Source organism: Phyllobates terribilis, unplaced genomic scaffold (assembly GCF_046119375.1).
Source record: "Phyllobates terribilis strain yellow unplaced genomic scaffold, ASM4611937v1 Scaffold_2__4_contigs__length_985480577, whole genome shotgun sequence".
Classification (NCBI taxonomy): Eukaryota; Metazoa; Chordata; class Amphibia; order Anura; family Dendrobatidae; genus Phyllobates; species Phyllobates terribilis.
Genome location: NW_027362762.1, coordinates 653,612,699 through 653,632,420, shown reverse-complemented (window position 1 = coordinate 653,632,420; position 19,722 = coordinate 653,612,699). Strand labels below are relative to the sequence as shown.

Genomic DNA, 19,722 nt, shown 5'->3' with positions numbered 1-19,722 from the left:
ACCTGAAGCTTTGTTTTAACGGGAGTCATAGAACTGGGATAGTAGCAGGAAAACATCCAGCAATCCTAGGAGGAGGTAGGATATGCGCCAAAACGCTGACTACCTCAGGCCTAGCCGCTACTACATACATGCGCTTGCATTCCAAGAAAACAAAGCAGATGCTAACTTCTATCATCATCATCATGCTCCTCACCTTAGCACTCTCAACTCCCCTGATGGAGAAGCCAGAGCCCACTGGAGGAGTCTGGTTCTCTGGTGGGCTCGTCCAATGCTGCCCTAAAGCAGGCTGGGCTAAGAAAAGTGTTTAGGGGGATGTTCCAAGGAGAAATAGGGGCGGCAGGGGACTGTTTATGGACACCCGGCTGCCCCCAGGCTGCTGGGGACCGTGTGTGGACACCCGGCCGCGGGCGACTGGGGACTTAATATGGATTCTAGGCCACCAACGAAGCCATGGCATGGTGACCAGATTCCGCCTCCACATGCCTAAAAGGCCCAATTTCAAGTGCAAGCAAGCAGTATGGTATTGCAGCCTGGGGGTGGGTGGGTGGTTGGCTGCATATTTGCGCTTGCATTGCAAGGAATGGGGGAGGTACAATTGAACACTGCCCTGGGACAAGAACTTGCATGGGGATAGTTGCAAGTCTGCATCTTCTGATGCGGCAAGTATGACTTCTGATGGGCACACTTTTAGGCAGTGACCTGGGTGTCAGAGATGCTTCCAGAGGTCTTCCCCATGCTGTTCCCATGTCTTTTCAGCATTGTATGCTTGTGTCACACAGCACATGGCCAGATAAGGTTGTAAAATGTTAAAATGACATTTCCCGGTGAATGCATTTGTCACGGTTGAAAGCAATACAAAAGTGCATAAAAAATGCTACTTGTGAACATAGCCCAAGGTGTGGAAGAGTATTTTTTTTTTTGGTTATTTATTTTACCTTATACACAAGTCTTTACCCTGGAAAGGAAGTTCCTTAACATATTTCACAGGAAAGCAGGTTCAGTTTTGTTTTTGAACGTTTTATTGTGAGCCCGTAAAAGTGGATTAATACCTCTGACCACGTTGTTGACAGCAGTGACCTGGGGGTCAGAAATGCTTCCTGGGGCGATCCCCATGCTGTCCCCATGTCATTTGAGCACTGTCACTATCGTTTTGGGCACTTGTTAGGCTTTTAAAAGACTGCCGTGGGTGCCACCTCAAAAATGCTCGGGTCTCCCATAGACTAACATTGGGCTTGTTGCTCGGGTCGAGCACCCGAGTATCACGGCGAGCTCGGCTCGAGCTTCGACCACCCGAGCATTTTATTGCTTGCTCAACACTAATAATTATCATTTTGGAGTGTTATATTAAACCATTCTCCCCTTGTCATAGTCTGTAGTACTACTAGTGAGTGTAGTTATCTCTGCATGTTTTCCCTCTCTTTTTAAAAATTTGTTGATGTCATTTTTGTGTACTAATAAAGGTATAAAATTGTTGATTTGATATGGCTCTAACTTCCCGTTCTTGTTAGGTTACATTGCCTATTTTCCTGTAGCCCGTCACAGCCTTGTGCAGGTCTACAATTTTGTCTTTAGACAGCTCTTTGGTTTTGGTCCTGGTGGAAAGGTTGAAGTGTGAATGACTATGTGGACAGGTGTCTTTTATACAGTTAATGAGTTCAAACAGGTGCAATTAATATAGGTAATGAGTACAGAGTAGGAGGGCTTCTTAAAAAAACTAACAGGTCTGTGAGAGCCAGAATTCTTGCTGGTTGGTAGAGGATCAAATACTTATTTCATGCAATAAAATGCTATTTAATTATTTAAAAATCATACAATGTGATTTTCTGTTTTTTATTTTTAGATTCTGTCTCTCAGAGTTGAAGTGTACCTATGATAAAAAATACAGACCTCCATTTTTTGTAGGTGGGAAAACTTGCAAAATCGGCAGTGTATCAAATACTTATTTTCCCCACTGTATCTATCTATTTTATCTATATTTAATCTATCTTTCATCGATTGCTTAACTATCTATTTATATATCCCATATCTACCTGTTCATCTGTTTATGTACAGTTGCAATCAGTTATTCAACCACACTGTAAACTACATTTATTAGCAGAATTTACAAACTTTCTACAGTTTCAAACAAACTAATCAAATTAAAAAAGCTCCACATAGCTAATTGACCGATTTTTTTTTTTTCCAAATTCAAATCAAAATGCCACTTTTAATAATTACTACAGTTTCAGAAATGTTCAACCCTATTAGAGAATACCTCTGTGATTTGCTTCTATAAGGAATATGCAATGATTTTCCTTTACTGATAGGTACTGTATGAGTTTAAAGACTTTGGTCTCCTTAAGAGATGATTTAATCTTTCGAAATTTGAATTAATCAGGTTTAACAAAGTTTTTTATATAGAAAAAAAATAATTTTCAGTGAATCGATTCACACAAATTACAATATTGCATAGCCTTTAGTTGTCTGAATAAGACACGTTGTGCAACACTCTGAAGTCTCCTATGCCGGAATTCAGCGGCTGTTAGAGACTGATGCCGGTTATCGGTTATTTAGTATAGCTGTCATCAGCCGCATGTAAAGGAAGCTCAGTCCATGTGCTCCTTCCACATATGATCACACCAACGCAGACGTACACATATGCCCATGTGTGTCAAGGAGTTAATGACACAGCCTTGAACATATGGTCACGGTGACCTCAACATATTTGGCTATAGGTAAATGGATGGTAACTGGTGGTAACTAACATCACACTCCACTGACAGATTTTTTAGGCTTCTTAAATTGTAAAAATTTACCAAAAATTATCCCTTTTTGGAGGCAGATGCCTGTCTTACTGTTGCTTATACACAGGTGGGGTGCAAATTGAAGAATCCGTGTCTTTTACACAAGAGGTGGTACAAAGCTAAGAAAAATAGATTGCTATCAGTACAAAATAATAATCTTGCAGATATGATACCTTTTTATGGATAACAAAAGTTAAATAATTGTTGTTTGAAAGCAACCTTTTGAGGCTACTTAAGTCAAAAAAGACACACACAAATATATATATATTGAATGGATTGCATGTTGAATTTTATATAGCAGGCATCACCTGAGGAGTATGTTCAGACTTGACAGTATATGAAATTTGGAGTATTATGTATACCTATTGTATTTTAATATATTTATATATGGATTTTTTTTGGTTTCTTGCAGATTGATCACTCTCACATTGGTGGTTTGTGGAGGCGACTCGATCTGCAGCAAAATGCGTATAAAGAGAGAGAGACTTCCTCTGAAAATGTACTTTTTCTTAAAAAATCGCTTTTCTATATATATATAAGAATTGAGAGTATTCAAGCCTCTATCTAATGAAGCTATATAATAAAAAAATATATATATATTTGTACACTATAAAATAATATTCCTATTTGTGGAGGGAATTGGATTGTAATGTACTCCCAATTAAACACCTGAGATTGGGGAGGAGGTGGGGACCTGTTGAAGGTTTCTCTGACCCAGTAATCTCATTCCATGGATGAACCTAGGAATAGGGAATTCCATGGAAGGGTGTTTGGGTTATGTAATATATTATCCCTCAGTTCATTTATGGACACAGGAATTACTATTGAATATTTGTTATCGCAATACAAATTGTTAACAAGATATTATCCCTGATAGTGAGAAATTGTGTGTTCTATTATAAATGGGGAATAATAATAGTGATTAGAGCATATATGGTGTTCAAATTTGAGGAAAAACGTTTGATGGGGCTTGCCAACTTACAAGATGGCGATTGTAACATTAGAGATGCACTGAGCATGTCCGAACGCGTCATGAAGTGGGCGGACCAGGCTTGTCCTGATCATGTGATGAGATAATGGGGATTTCCTGGGAGACATGCTCAGTTGAGATTTTGAGACGCTGAGGGCAGCGTGGAGGAAATAGGAAACGTGGTTATGCATGATTGCTGCAGGGTGAGTCGCTACCTCAAACATATTATGATTTATAATGTACACCTGGCACTGATAGATATCAATTAAAGCACTTATCACTTTATGAGAGTCATGGATACTGTAATTGATGATAATAATATATTTGTAAAAGACTTTTTATCACTATGTATATAACTGGATGATATTTTGAGATATGCACTATTGCACTTTTTTATATAATCATGTTTTTGTATGAATTGATTATAATTATGGCATCACTGTTTGCAACCATATATATATTGCACTATATGCACTTGAACTCTGCTTGAGAAAGGTTCTGTGAACCGAAACGTCGCCTTTGGGCTCATTAAAGTCCATTTTTTTCAAAAATTTCTTGGAGTGCTGCCTCTTTATATTTTTCTATATATATATGTATATATGTACATAAAACAAAATACCAAAACAAAACGGAATGAGCTTTGACTAAAATAATTTACAGGCATTTATATGTATTTCATCAGATATCGTACTTTGTTATACGATGAACAGACCTAAGTAATCGGAACGCTTTCTTTGTAACATTATTTATTTTATTTTTGTTAGATATTAAAAGGTACCTCATCTAGAATATTTTATTTTGTTTCTTTTACTGAGAGTAATCTTTTTTCATTTGGCTAACAAAGTACCAAAACTTTCTTCTCGTTTGACAAAATGAAAAAGGAATAATTTACCAACAAGTCTTGAAAAAAACATGCTGTGCACCCCGAAGAGGGTATGCTTCCAAGCAGCTCTACAGTATAGATGGACAAGCGCAGGAGATGTGTGTGGGTATCTATTATTAATATTATTTACTTATATAGCACCATTGATTCCATGTTGCTGTACATGAGAAGGGGTTACATACCAAATATAGATATTACTTACAGTAAATGAACTAACAATGATAGACTAGAGGGAAGAGGTCCCTGCCCTTGCGGGCTTACATTCTACAGAATGATAGGGAATGAGACAGTAGGTTGGGAGGTAGCAGTAGCAGCAACCGCAAAGTATAGCATTTGATAGGTCAGGCAAGGTTATGTCTGGCTGTTTAGGACCAGCAATGGCAGATTTGGTAGCAGGAGAAAGCACTATAGAATACACTCAGTGCAACCAGGTGAGATTTGTGGCTGGGCAGCTAGGAGATGTGTGGCTGTGCAAAGGCAGTCGCAGACGCCCCAGGGTAGGTCTAGTAATAGCAACCATGGCAGCATCAGTACAGTATAGACATGGTAGACAAGGAGTAGATGCCCAACTGAGCATACGTCATCAGCACTGGCGGCAGCAGAATTGTGTAAAAGTCAGCATTCAGACAAACAGATGCTACAGCTGATCTAGTAATTAGCTTCAGATGTAAGTGAATGAAAGTCAGCGCTAATCCATGCCTGATTCATTTTGACAAATATAAGATTTTTAACTCTTATGGAAGATAACCTGATATACTAAGGTGTAACCCACACCCCTGTTTCTCTGTTGCATAATAAAGTCCTTCACTGGGCTGCTTGTCCAGATGCTCCAGCATATGCAACGTAGAATCTAGGGGGGGTGAAATATTGTAAGGCTGTGTGCCCACGTTGCATTTATGAAGCAGAAAATTTCTGCTTCATTTCTGCAAGTCCTCTCCCGGAAAAACGCATGCGGAATTCCGCACGCGTTTATCGCGCATTTTTCGTGCGTTTATCACGCGTTTTCCACATGCGGAATTGCCTTGCGTTTTTTATGCATTGGACAAAGGCAATTCTGCATGCGGAAACGCAAAATTAAATGACATGCTGCGGATTTTTGAACGCAGCATAAACGCTGCGGAAAAATCCGCAGCATGTGCATAGAACTTGCGGAATCCCATTGGGGACCATGGGGTGCGGGTTACCAAGCGTTTTACAAGCGTTTCTGCTGCGGAAATTCCGCATCAAAAACGCTTGAAAAACGCTACGTGGGCACACAGCCTTAATCTGCACACTGGTAAACCATTTTGTTTTTCCAAAGCCTGAAAAGTGTGCTGTGCTAAATAAAAATGCATAAAATGAGCAGACACTTTCCTAGCATTTGCCCCAACTTCCTCTAGCAGATATATTTCTTAAAGCAATGTTTCACAGTTAAAATCAGTACATGTGCCATGCCAAGAGTGTACTTTGCCCAAACGTGAAGCAGACAGAATGTTCTGGGTGTTGTTGTTCACTGCAATTCCTACCTGAATGAGATTTGCTGTGTGATGCTCAGGAGCAACTCGTCCGCTGTATGTCTTTTGTTCTTAATGCTTTCAAGCTGTTTAACCACTTGGTAATGCTTTACCTTACATGAATGAAAAGAATAAGTGTGTGGAATCAATGCTGTGCCCTGTTGCCGTTGGGGATGTGATAATGTCAATTGGAAAGGTGGAGGAGTTGTAGCAGGAAACAGAAAGTTGCCACCACCCGTCTGCGGAAATAAATGTAGCTACCAGTTGTGGAGGTTTCACAATCAGAGACGATTGAATCAATTTCCGGAAATTCACTTATCACCAGAAATTCGGACAGTTTGTGATTCTATTTACAGTGGGGGAAATAAGTGTTTGATCCCTTGCTGTTTTTGTAAGCTTGCCCACTAACAAAGACAAGAACAGTCTATAATTTCAGATGGGCCTGCATATGCCTTCTTGAGCAGGGGGACCTTATTGGCACTGCAGGATTTTAAACCTTTAAGGTGTAATGTGTTACCAATGGTTTTCTTGGTGACTGTGGTCCCAGCTGCCTTGAGATCATTAGCAAGTTCCCCCCGTGCAATTTTAGGCTGATCTCTCACCTTCCTCATGATCAATGATACCCCACGAGGTGAGATTTTGCATGGTGTCTCAGATCGATGTCAATTGAAAGTCATTTTGTATTTCTTCCATTTTCTTACTATTGCACCAACAGTTGTCTCCTTCTCACTCAGCGTCTTACTTATGGTTTTGTAGCCCATTCCAGCTTTGTGCAGGTCTATGATCTTGTCCCTGACATCCTTAGAAAGCTCTTTGGTCTTGCCCATGTTGTAGAGGTTAGAGTCTGACTGATTAATTGAGTCTGTGGTCAGGAGTCTTTTATACAGGTGACTATGTAAAACAGCTGTGTTCAATGCAGGTAACAAGTTGATTAGGAGCGTCTAACTGGTCTGTAGGAGCCAGAACTCATAATGGTTTGTAGAGGATCGAATACTTATTTCTCACTGCAAAATGCAAATCAATTTATCTAATTTATACAATGTGATTTTCTTGATTTTTTTGGGGGATATTCTATCTCTCAATGTTAAAATTAACTAGACTGTTCATGTCTTTGTCAGTTTGCAAACTTACAAAAACAGCAAGGGATCAAATACTTATTTCCCCCACTGTTCATGGATTGGCCAAAAAAAAGAGTAATTTTCTGAAGACACAGAGAGTAGGCTAATAGTATCGGGCATGGTCAGGCAGGCTTCCCCATAATGCCTTTCAGCAAGATCACATACATGATCTGGGCTCAGCCAAGTCATTATTTCATTGTTTTGAAACATACAGTTGTTAACCCCTTACCGCCGAAACCTGTTTTCACCTTCGAGACCAGGCCAAATTTTTCAATTCTGACCAGTGTCACTTTATGAATTGGTGACTCAGGAATGCTTCAACATTTCCCAGTAATTGAGTTTGTTTTTTCGTGACACATTGTACTTCATATTTGTGGTAAATCTAGGTTGATATGATTTGCGTTTATTTATAAAAAAAATTGGAAATTTTATACATTTTGAAAAATTCACTATTTTTGAACTTTGAATTTTTATGCCCTTACAACAGATAGCCATACTGTTATGATCTGCAACATAAACTAAGGAAAGAATGGGAAAAGCTGTCCCTACAGTAAGATTAAGCTGAATCCCTACGATGTAGCGGGCAGCCTGTTCCTTGTGAACAGACCTGCCTTTGTCCTCGGCTAGTCTGAACGGAGACCTATAGAATAAAGGGAGGGGTCCCTAAACGAACTAAGGACTGGGACAAAAATTGGACACCTCCTAACAGAAGTTGTTGCAGAGCAAAAAGACAAACTGACAAAAAGTACTAGAGGTCCCAGAGGACCAAGCAAACTAGACAGAGATAGGCACTGAAGCACCTGGCTGGAGAGACAGGCAAAAAACACTGAAGTCCAGCAAAGCCAGAAGGGCGGAGCTGGAATATATAGGCAGCTGGTCACGTGACCGCAAAACACAAGATAGCAAAAACTAACAGGAGGGTTCTAACAGTACCCCCTCTTCTATGAGGATCCTCCGTATCCTCCAGGCCCAGGCCTATCAGGAAACCTCCTGTGGAAAGCTTTAACAAGCCTAGGAGCAGAGACATCATCCGTCCTTACCCAGGAGTTGTCTTTGGGACCGAAACCCTTTCAGGAGACAAGATACTGTAATCTCCCTCTATGCCATCTTGAATTCAAAATACGAGAAATTTCATATTCACCGTCTTCCACCACAGGAGGAACTGTGACCGTAGCATCCCTATTAGAAACGTCAGCCTTTTTCAACAAGGAAACATGAAACACAGAATTAATCTTCCAGGAAGTAGGGACATCCAACCTAACAGCAGACTGGTTAACAACCTGAAGCACTTTAAATGGACCCACAAACTTAGGACCCAGTTTTTTAGAGGGAATCCTCAACCGCAAGTTCTTCGAGGACAGCCAAACCATGTCACCCACAGTAAACAAAACCTCTTTACGTTTCCTGTCTAAATACTTCTTGGACTTCTTGTTAGCCTCTTGCAGGTTACAACGTACATTAGTCCAAACTCTCTCCAAATCACCAGAAAAATTCTCCCGCTCCGGCACCGCCGACCCCAATTTGGAGAACGAACCAAAAGACGGATGTCTCCCAGTGCAACAAAAAAAAGGAGAACACCCAGCAGAGGAGGATGTATGATTGTTAAGAGCAAATTCTGCGAGAGGAAGAAACTCAGACCACACCTCTTGATTGTCCGCCACAAAACAACGCAAAAACTGTTCAACATCCTGGTTCTTTCTTTCAGTTTGTCCATTAGACTCAGGATGATAACCAGACGAAAATGACAAATGAACTCCCTACCTGTCACAAAAAGCACGCCAAAAGTGAGCCACAAACTGAGGTCCTCTATCAGAAACAATATCCGTGGGAACACCATGGAGCTTGACAATCTCCTTAACAAATGACTTAGCGAGTGTCTTGGCGCAGGGCAACTTAATGAATGGAACCAAATGACACATCTTACTAAAACGGTCTACGACCACCCAGATGACAGTAAAACCCTCAGACACAGGAAGATCAGTAATAAAATCCAAAAAGAGATGCGTCCAAGGCACATTAGGAACCTCCAGAGGGCAAAGCAACCCCGCAGCAGGAGTATGTGAAGCCTTTGACCTAGCACACACAGTACACTGACGCACCCACTTGATGACTTCCTTCTGCCATCCAGGCCACCAAATACTGTGACTGATAAGTCTCTTAGTTTCCGAAACTCCTGGATGACCTGCCAACCGAAACTCATGACACTCCACAAAAAAATCTCTCCTAAAGGCTCTAGGCACGAACAATCTCCCATGGGGAGTGTTAGATGGAGCATCATCTTGAGCATTCAGAATCCCATTCTCCAAATCGGAGTCCAATGCCGCCACCACAACTCCTCTCTGCAAAATGATCTCCTCCTCCTCGGCACCGACCGTAGGAGAAAAGCTGCGAGATAAAGCATCGGCTTTAACATTCTTAGTACCAGGGATATAGGTAACAGAAAAATGAAACCGAGAAAAAAAGTGCCCACCTAGCTTGACAGGCATTCAAGCGATTGGCAGCATCCAGATAGATCAAATTCTTATGATCTGTGAAAACCTGAATAGGAAATCTAGCGCCTTCCAAAAAATGACGCCAATGTTCAAACGCAAGTTTAATAGCCAGCAACTCCTGATTTCCAACATCATAATTCAGTTCGGTTTCCGAAATTTTTTTCGAAAAGAAGGCACAAGGATGTACTCCACCCTTGTTCTCCTGAGACAAAACTGCTCCGACCCCCACCGATGAAGCATCAACCTCGACCAAAAAAGGTTTGGTCTCATCAGGCTGCATAAGGATAGGGGCAGAACTGAACCTCTCTTTGAGATACTCAAACGCTTCAATGGCTTCAGTAGTCCACTGGGTCGTATTCGCACCTTTCCTGGTGAGATCGGTTAGAGGTTTAACAATTACAGAAAAATTCTTCATGAATTTCCTGTAATAATTGGCAAAACCCAAAAACCTCTGTATAGATTTCAAACCAATAGGCCTAGGCCATTCCTGCACAGCCTGAACCTTCACAGAGTCCATCTCAAAGCCCTTGCTGGAGACAATGTAGCCCAAAAAACTAATTTTATGCACAGCAAACTCACATTTCTCCAGCTTAGCAAAGAGTGAATTATCACTCAATAACTGCAAAACTTCACGTATACTCTGCCAATGGGACTCTAAATCTGGTGGATAAATCAAAATGCCATCCAAATACACAACCACATTCTTACCAATCAAAGGTCTCAGGATGTCATTAATAAGGTTCTGAAAAAATGCAGGTGCATTGGTAAGACCGAAGGGCATCACCAGATTCTCAAAATGACCTAACGGAGTGTTAAAAGCAGTTTTCCATTCATCACCCTCCTTCACACGTAACAAATTGTATGCCCCTCGGAGATCAATTTTTGAGAACCACTTGGCTCCCACTAACTGGTTAAACAAGTCAGGAATTAACGGCAATGGGTAGGAATTGTGTATGGTAATCTTATTAATTTCACGAAAATCCAGACATGGACGTAAACCGTCGTCCTTTTTTTTAACAAAGAAGAATCCGACTGCCACAGGCGACTTAGAAGGTCTAATGTGACCAGCTGCCAGGCTAGTCTCTATGTACTCCTCCAAGGCCTTTCTTTCGGGGATAGTAAGATTAAACAAGCAACTTTTGGGAAGAGTAGCACCTGGAACAAACTCAATGGCGCAATCATAATCTCTATGAGGAGGTAAAACTTGCGACTCCTCCTCCGAAAACACCCTCCAAAAATCTTGAATAGGTACTGGTAATTCCCCTTTTTCCACAGCCGCAATGCGACCATTACAACATTTATCATAGCACTTCGGACTCCAAGACTTAATCACATTAGTAGACCAGTCCAACAAAGGATTGTGCAGTTTTAACCAAGGCAATACTAGAACAACTGGAGAGGGCAAATTATCCAAAACAACCAAGTCCAAAATTTCTTGGTGAACACCATTGATAGTGAGAGGAAATGCAGCAGTCTTGTGAGTAATACATTTCAAAGGAGTGTTATCAATTGCAACCACAGAAATAGGAGATGACAAAGATTTGGATTTCAATTTAAGTTTTTCCAAAAACCCTTTATCAATCACATTAAGTGTTGAACCACAATTCACAAATACCTGAAATTCAATCAAATCTCCCTGCGGAGTAGGACACCCAGAAAGGAACACTCCTGCAGAGCGTAAACAAGCTATACGGGCGTAACTGATCTTTTTTTTTTCTTTACTTAAACGACGCTCACAATACTTAATCAAATGATCATCTTTACCACAATAAAGACACAAACCTTCAGCGAATCTCCAATCTCTTTCTTGAGAGCGGAGTGACATCGCCCCAACCTCCATTGGTTCTCCGCTGTCAGAGCAGATTTTCTGGAAACTAGGACCTGAAGTTACAGGAGTTTTTACATGATTGACCCTGGACCTTATTCTCCTGTCCACATGAAAAGCTAACTGCATAGCTTCCTGCAGAGTCTCAGGTGCAGGGAATGCAATTAGCAAATCCTTAACCCTTTCACTCAGACCAGCAAGAAATAAACTTTTCAGCGCCGAATCATTCCGCTTAACTTCTGAAGCTCCTGAATGTGTGCAATAAATTTCAACATCATCTGACCCCTGATTCAAACGTCTAAGTTCTGATTCAGCAGATGAGATTCGATCAGGATCATCCTATAATAGCCCCATAGCAGAAAAAAATTCCTCAACAGAACTTAAACACGGATCATTAGGTTGGAGAGAAAAGGCCCACCCCTGTGGTTCTTTGCGCAAAAGTGACATAATAAAACCAATGCGCTGTGATTCATTCCCAGAGGACCTCGGTCTCAAATGAAAATATAACAAACAAGCATTTTTAAAGGAAAAAATTCTTGCTGTTTGCCATAAAAAATATCAGGCAGTCCTACCTTCGGTTCCGCAAAATGTGCTCCAGGACAGCTACTCAAGTGTTGCTGAAGCTCGGCCACCTCCAGAGACAATCCCTGCAGGCGTTGAGCCAACTCCTGGATGGAAACCATATTGATTCCCAAATTTCTTTCCTTTTAGTTTTTTTTGGGCTGGACTTACTGTTATGATCTGCAACATAAACTAAGGAAAGAATGGGAAAAGCTGTCCCTACAGTAAGACTAAGCTGAATCCCTACGATGTAGCGGGCAGCCTGTTCCTTGTGAACAGACCCGCCTTCATCCTCGGCTAGTCTGAACGGAGACCTATAGAATAAAGGGAGGGGTCCCTAAAAGAACTAAGGACTGGGACAAAAATTGGACACCTCCTAACAGAAGTTGTTGCAGGGCAAAAAGACAAACTGACAAAAAGTACTAGAGGTCCCAGAGGACCAAGCAAACTAGACAGAGATAGGCACCGAAGCACCTGGCTGGAGAGACAGGCAAAAAACACTGAAGTCCAGCAGAGCCAGAAGGGCGGAGCTGGAATATATAGGCAGCTGGTCACGTGACCGCAAAACACAAGATAGCAAAAACTAACAGGAGGGTTCTAACACATACAACTAAAATGGTTAATAACTAATATTTGCCACACGTCTACTTTACATTGGCATAATTTTTTAAATATATATTTTTTTGTAATATTGAAATATAGAAGAGTTAAAAGTTTAGCAGCAATTTTTCATTTTTCCTATATGACAAAATAAGCTTAAACGTGATCCCATTTAAAAAACTGAAACTTTCAAGGTATTCAAAATCACATTAAGGAAGTTTGTTAACACTTCAGGTGCTTCACAGAAATTAAAGTGAAAACAAAAAATAAACAAATTAGTCATTTTCCACAAAAATGTTGATTTAGCCCCAAAATTTTCATTTTCCGGTTTCACGTGTCTGTATATTTCCGGTACCAGAAAAACCGGCACCAGAGATATCCGTGTTCTGTGTGTCCGTGTGTAGCAACCGTGTGCTGTATCAGGAGCACCCATACAGGTGCCTGGGAAGCGCCGGTTGCTGAATGCTGCCCTCATCATGGTTCCCTGCTGGCACTGCAATCAGCACCAGCAGGGACAATGATCAGGGTAGTAGTTTCTGCTCCACCTGTAAAAATAAGAATAAAATAAAAAATCCTTATACTCACCTGTCCTAAGTGTCCCTGCTGTAAACCATGCGACTGATCATGCCAAGGAGCCAGGGAGAATGAGCCTCTACAGCGAACGGGCCCCGGAGCTGTTGTCATGACAGGTGTGGGGAAGACTTAGTGCAACATAGAGGGAAAAGGGAAAGGGAGCCCAAACACTAGGGAAAGGAGGGAAGTGGAGACCTCCTAGTCTGGTCTTGCGTCACCCTGTCTCAACTTTCGTCCCTATATTACCTCCTCAGCAATCGCCGCACGCGTACCTTGCCCTACTCTCCCTGGCGTATGGCTACGGCTAGGGATGGAATGAGATGAGCCCTAGTCAACCTGCACTAAACTCAAAGGACAACAAGAGTGGACAAAACAGGGGAAATGGCTTAGCTTTAGATGAACTCCAAATAAGCACACGGCCTCAAGCTCCAGAGAGGACGAAGTACTGCTCCTGCTAAGCTTCACAAGTAGAAATGGATATAGCCGGCGACTCCCTCTCAGACACACCAGGTATATATACACCCAGGCCAGAGAGCTAATTAGCTAATTAGCCGCTCGGTCCTAAAGACAGCCTCTTATCTAAGAAACTGTCTGCAATGTCAAATGTACAGATCTCCTGCAACCCACTGCAGGGTGACTGTCTGTCACCTCTGACACACCCGTGACAGTACCCCCCCTCTACGAGTGGCCTCCGGACACTCAGGACCTGGTTTCTCAGGAAAAGAGGTGTGGAATGAGCGAAACAATCTGGGAGTGTTCACCTCTGACTCTGAAACCCACGTCCTCTCCTCTGGACCATAGCCTTTCCAGTGCACCAAGTATTGTAGAGAATGATGTTGGAGATGAGAATCTACAATCCTTGAAAACTGGAACTCCAGGTTACCATCAACCATTACTGGGGGCGGTGGTAGAGGTGAGGGCTCAAGAAGTTCCACATACCTTTTGAGTAAGGACCTGGGGAACACATTGTGGACCTTATGGGCTTGAGGAAGTTCAAGACGAAACGCTGCTGGGTTAATGGCAGCCGTTATTTTATAGGGTCTAATAAACCTAGGTCCCAGCTTCCAAGAAGGAACTTTCAATCTTATATTCCTGGTAGACAACCACACAAAGTCATTCACATTCAGGTCCTGACCTGGCAAGCGTTTTCTGTCAGCCATACGTTTATACCGGTCTCCCATGATTTTAAAATTACTCAGCACACCCTGCCATACTGAGGAGCATGAAGAAGCAAATCGTTCCTCCTCAGGAACTCCTGAAGCTCCTCCCCCACTAAAGGAACCAAACTGTGGATGATAACCGTATGCACCAAAGAACGGTGACCTGCCAGTGTATTCCTGACGATGATTATTGATGGCAAATTCTGCCAGCGGTGAGTAGGATGCCCAATCCTTCTGATTTTCGGAGACGAAACACCGGAGGTATGTCTCCAAATTCTGATTGACAGGCTCGGTATGACCATTCGACTGAGGGTGGAAGGCAGAGGAAAAGGACAGCTGCAGCCCCAGTAGAGAATAGAGTGCCTTTCAGAACTTGGAAACAAACTGGGTCCCTCGATCAGACACCACATCGGAGGGAACCCCGTGAAGTTTCACAATCTCATTTATGAACACCTGAGCAAGTTATTTGGCACTGGGAAGTGTAGGTAATGCGGCGAAGTTAACCATTTTACTGAACCTATCTACAACCACAAAACCACCGTTTTGCCTGCAGAAACCAGTAGGTCAGTATTAAATTCCATGGACAAGTGTGTCCATGGCCTACTAGGGATAGGCAGCGGAAGAAGTGAACCAGATGGATGGGTATGCGAAACCTTAGAATGCGCGCAAATACTACAAGCAGCTACATGTTCAATTACATCCTGATGCAACCCCGGCCACCTGGATGCCCAGCAAGCACAGAGTTATGATGTTCCTTGATTACTTTGCAGCGCAGATTAGATGGTACAAATAACTTTACTGAAGTGCAGGAGGCAGGGGCATCCCCTGGAGCCTCCAACACCTCACCCTCCAGTTCAGGATAAAGAGCCAAAATGACTACCCCTTTCTGTAATATCGAGGAAGGGTTCTCATTATCAACACCACCAGGGAAGCTCCAAGACAAAGCATCAGCCTTGACATTTTTGACCCCTGGACGAAAAGTGACAACAAAATTGAACCTAGTAAAAAATGGGGACCATCTGGCTTGCCTAGGGTTGAGACGTTTAGCTGACTGGAGATAAGACAAGTTCTTATGGTCAGTAATAACAGTAATAGGATGGACAGCCCCCTCCAACCAATGTCACCATTCCTCGAACACCAATTTGATCGCCAAAAGTTCCCTATTACCTCCGTCATAATTTCTCTCAGCCGAAGACAATTTTTTTAGAAAAGAAGGCACATGTACGCCATTTACCAGGGGACGAACCGTGAGACAACACAGCCCCAACCCCAACATCCGAAGCATCGACCTCCACAATAAAGGGTTTGGAAATATCAGGTTGACTGAGTATAGGTGCAGTGGCAAAATGATTTTTTAAGGAAGAAAAAGCCTGGAGGGAAGCATCCGACCATTTGGAAAAATGAAACCCCTTCTTAGTCATGTCAGTAAGGGGTTTCACTATAACAGAGTAATTTTTGATGAATTTCCTGTAAAAATTAGTAAAGCCTATAATACGTTGTAGAGCCTTTTAGGTTCTCGGGACATTCCCAGTCAAGGACTGCACGGATCTTCTCCAGATCGATCCGACAACCTGAAGATGACAACAAGTACCCCAAAAACTGTACCTCCTGAACAGCGAAAATAAATTTTCTAGTTTGGCATAAAGTTTGTTATCCCTTAATATCTGGAGCACCTGCTTAACATGCCCCTGATGAGTCTCAAAATCAGGTGAATAAACCAAAGTATCATCCAGATAGACCACCACAAGCCTCCGCACCAAATGATGGAAAATATAATTTATGAAATGCTGGAATACCGTAGGTGCATTGGTCAAATCAAAAGGCATAACCAGACTCTTGAAATGTCCTTCTGGGGTATTGAACGCTGTCTTCCATTCGTCCCCTTTTCTGATTCTAACCAGATTGTAGGCTCCCCTTAAATCCAACTTTGAGAATACCTTAGCTACCAGAACCTTGCTGAACAAATCAGTAATCAGAGGAAGAGGATATGGATCATAGATGGTAATTTGATTTAATTCCCTGAAATCTAAACAGGGACGTAGACCACCATCTTTTTTCTTCACAAAAAAGAACCCTGTCGCCATGGGCGAAGATGAGGGTCTGATATGTCCCTTCTCCAGACTTTCCGCAATGAAATCCTTCATGGTTTGTCTATCAGGGCCAGAAAGTTCAGACAGTCTGGACTTCGGTAGTTTAGCTACGGGGGTCAGGTTAATAGGACATTCATAAGCATGATGAGGAGGCAAATCCTGACACCCCTTTTCAGAAAAAAACGTCCTCACATCCAGACAGAAAAGCAGGTAATATTTCAGAGACAGTAGCAATGGAAATATCTAGACAGTTTTCATGGCAGTATTCTCCCCATTCATTAATCTCCCCGTTTTGCCAATCCACCAACGGATTATGTTTAACAAGCCAAGGTATACCCAAGACAATCGGAGTAATAAGATTGTCAAGAACATAGCAAGGGAAGATTTCACAATGAACTGACCCCACCCTCAGTTTTACATTATATACAATCTGAGTAAATGCTGTATGTGCAAGTGGCTCCTAGTCAATGGCAAAGATGGGAATAGGTTCAGCTAAAGCATAGCAAGCAAGACCGTGAGTTTTCACAAACTCAGCATCAACCATGCTCACTCCAGCTCCACTGTCAACAAACACAATTTTTTTTTCGCTTTTGCTCTCTAGCACCACCTCTGCTGTCAGGACAAAGCGGGAACTGCAGTTTGGCCACAAATGCACCCCTTGTTTGTCCAACTCCAGACTACTGACAGTTAATCGAATCTCCTTTTGTTTAGGAATTGAAGGACAGTTCCCAACAAAGTGTCCCCTTTTTCCACAAAAATAAGAAACACATTTTTTCTTACGAATCTCCGGGGAGATGTATGATGTAGAGACAAAAGGAAAAAAAACAGCTCACCCTCCACAGTTTCTGATGACTCCAGGGGCTCGTAATCAGCACTCTGCTGGTGCTCAGTAAAAATGTTGAACCAGGAATTGATCCAGCTCACCGGACATGAGAGATAAGTAAAATGCAAAGGTTTATTGTATCCAAACGTTAAAACCAAGTCATGTCAGTGCATACATTAGTCATTCCGACAATGCAGACTACATAATGAGTGGGTACAGGGGGTAATTTAGTAGTTTACCAGATGCGTTTCGAACAGAGGTTCTTAAACTTGGTATAGACCTGATAGCATTTTCAGTTGACAGGCGGATGCACCTATTAGTAATAATTCGCCCGGCGGCGCTAAAACCCTGCTCTGATTAAACGTTAGCGGCAGCGCTGGCCAGGACCTCCAAGGTGTAGAGAGCCAGTTCATGCCACGTGTCCAGCTTGGATACCCAATAATTATAAGGCACAGAGGAATCACAGAGGACGTTGGTACGGTCAGCAACGTACTCCTTCAGCATTTTCACAAAATTATCCCTCCTTGTAAAAGTATCCCGCACATCAGGGCCTGTGTAGTGGGAGGGTCTGAGAAAACTCTCCCAGACCTTTAACAGTGTTCCCTTCCCTGCCTCTGCTGGATCGTATTTGTATCTCTCTCACTCGTAGTCCTTGGTTGTCCAACGAACCTCTGCATCCATCGTTTTCAGACAGGAATTTTTTTAATAATTTCGCAACAAGGGCCTTCTGGTACTGCAACATTTTAGTAGACCTGTCCGCCACGGGAATGAGAGATAGAAAGTTCTCTTGTAGCCTGGATCTAGAAGTGTCACCAACCAGTAATGACTGTCACCCAAAATTTGGACAATGCGAGGGTCACGGGAAAGGCAGCGTAATGTAAACTCAGCCATGTGTGCCGGACTTCCAACAGGCAAGACTTCCATGTCCTTACCAAGACCTCATCCTCCTCCTTTCTCTCCTCAGGCCATCCATGCTGAACATACGATATGACAGTTGTGTTGGTAGAAACTAGCTCCTGGTCCTCCTCCTCCTCTTCGTCATTGTCACCCAATCCACGTTGGGATGAGATGAGGCTGGGCTGTGTGGAATCACCCTGTATAGTTCCTTGCTCCATCTCATCGTGCTCTGCCTGCAATGCCTCTTCTTTAATTGTGAGCAGCGATCATTTCAGAGGACAGAGAAGCGGGATGGTGACTCTAATTATGGCATCATTGCCACTAACCATCTTGGTGGAGGCTTCAAAGTATTGGAGGACGGCACAGATGTCTTACATTCATGCTCACTCCTGAGCTCTTATATGCAGAGGTTGACCTGAATACCGATGGGCACTTTGAAGCTGCTACTCAACAACTACCCTGTGCTGCTCACAAATCCTTCCCAACATATGCAACATTGAGTTCCAATGCATGGGGACATTGCACACCAGTCAGTGAGCTGGAAACTGCAAATGCTGCTGAAGCACAGCAAGCAGTAGCTTACTTTATAAAATGGGCACACATGAGGCATACTTTGAAAAGCAGATGTGGCAGATCTGAGTAGGTTTCAAGAGACCACTGAACCACGAGGTTGAGCACATGGGCTAGGCATGGTACGTGTGTGAGCTCGCCTTGCTTCAGAGCCGCCACCAGGTTCTGGCCATTGTCACACATGACCATGCCTGGCTGTAGGTTCAGCAGTAACCGCCACAGATTTGCCTGCTATTTCAGAGCTGTCCACAACTAATTAGCGGTGTGTGGTTTGTCACCTAAGCATATTAGCTTCAGCACAGCCCCTTGTCTCTTGGCTGAGGCAGTGCTGCAGTGTTTCCAGTTTCTGACTGATGTGGTCATTTCGGAGATGGATGCTGAAGAGGAGGAGGAGGTGCAGGAGCTGTACAATGTGGGGTCAACCCTGATTGACCCAGTGCCTTTAATCCTCAGCGTTGGAAGGACGTGTTCTGTCTCAAGGTCCGACTGGGTCCCGGCTTCCACTATATTAACCCAGTGTGACGTCAATGAGATGTTCCGTCCCTGCCCAAAAGCCCTTGTCTGCGTGTCTGTGGCTAGTTGGACCTTCCCTGTAACTGCGTTGTTGAGAGCACGGCTAATGTTCTGGGATACGTGCCTGTGTAATGCGGGGACAGCACACTGGGAGAAATAGTGGCGGCTGGGGACCGAGTACCGAGGGACGGCCACTGCCCTCAGGTTGCGGAAAGCTTCCGTCTCTACGATCCTAAAAGGCAACATTACGAGCACAAGAATTCGCAAAATGTGTGAGTCTAGTAGTGTAGCCTGTGGAGAGTTGGCTGTGTATTTGTGCTTGCGTTCCAAGGAATGAGGTAAGAACAACTGAACGCTGCGCTGGGACACAG

At 42.9% G+C, this 19,722-nt stretch overlaps 1 long non-coding RNA gene across 2 annotated transcripts in view; it reads left to right on the top strand.

Annotated features, from left to right (window-relative positions):
- Positions 1-3,832: 3,832 nt before the first annotated feature.
- The window catches only part of LOC141252919 (uncharacterized), an 85,632-nt gene continuing 69,742 nt past the window's right edge, over positions 3,833-19,722 (top strand). Inside the window, exon 1 of one of the 2 annotated variants that reach the window (XR_012314151.1) lies at positions 3,833-3,956. This is a non-coding gene — a long non-coding RNA (uncharacterized lncRNA). The remainder of the gene's footprint in view (positions 3,957-19,722) is intronic. The other variant, XR_012314152.1, reaches the window with a different exon arrangement.